The sequence below is a fragment of the Sinocyclocheilus anshuiensis genome, unplaced genomic scaffold (assembly GCF_001515605.1).
Source record: "Sinocyclocheilus anshuiensis isolate Anshui unplaced genomic scaffold, SAMN03320099.WGS_v1.1 scaffold860, whole genome shotgun sequence".
Lineage (NCBI taxonomy): Eukaryota > Metazoa > Chordata > Actinopteri > Cypriniformes > Cyprinidae > Sinocyclocheilus > Sinocyclocheilus anshuiensis.
Window position 1 is genome coordinate 233,375 of NW_015548288.1, and position 877 is coordinate 234,251.

Below are 877 nucleotides of genomic sequence, written 5' to 3' on the forward strand. Positions count from 1 at the left end.
GGGGGGGGGGGGGGGGGTCAGAATTGAGAACAACACTGAAACTTCCTTCTAGCTTTTTTTTTTTCATAAATAAACATGGTGCAGTATCATAACCTGAGTCAGCATTACTGCATACTCGTTGGTAAAGTCTATAATAGAGCTCAGTATGTAATTCAGGAAAAAAAAATCTATCCCAAGAAGTTTGATGGATGCTACTGACTCCTCTCTTCGTTGCTTTCTCTGTTTCTCTTCCTCTGTTCTCGCTCCACTCACAGCTGTGCTCTGTGTACTGCAGATCCTCTGTGGCCTCATAAAGCTGAGCCTCTTTAATATGGTTTTATATTAAATCTGTGCTGCTTTTATTCGGCTCCAGACTCTTTAATCTTAAATCACTTAAATATTCACAGCTACACTGCTGCTGAATCGATTCAGCGCCACACACACACACACACACACACAGTGTCTCCCACTCAGGCAATGACCTCTGACAATTCATGATGGATCTCTAAATGCAGACATTACTAAATAATGTAATAAAAGCATCATTACAATGGCTCAACCCACCCAGAAAGTCTGGAATGAGTTCTAAAAACACGCACGCAAACGCATTTACGCACACGCATGAACAAACAAGCGCACGCGAACGCGCAACAAAAACATTTGCCAAAAACACTCGCAGGCGCACACAAACACACACATGCACCAAACCAAAAAAAGCAACGCTGCAGTGAATATACATGTATGGGTCTGAGGCCCTTGGGCAGTTTAAATTAAATTACACAAATTAACTTAACAGAGAGTCCAGCCCATACGGAGCCCAGAGGGGCTGGAATCAGAGTGCTAAGAGTTTAAGAAAACAATAATCACACACACACACACGCGCACACACACACACACA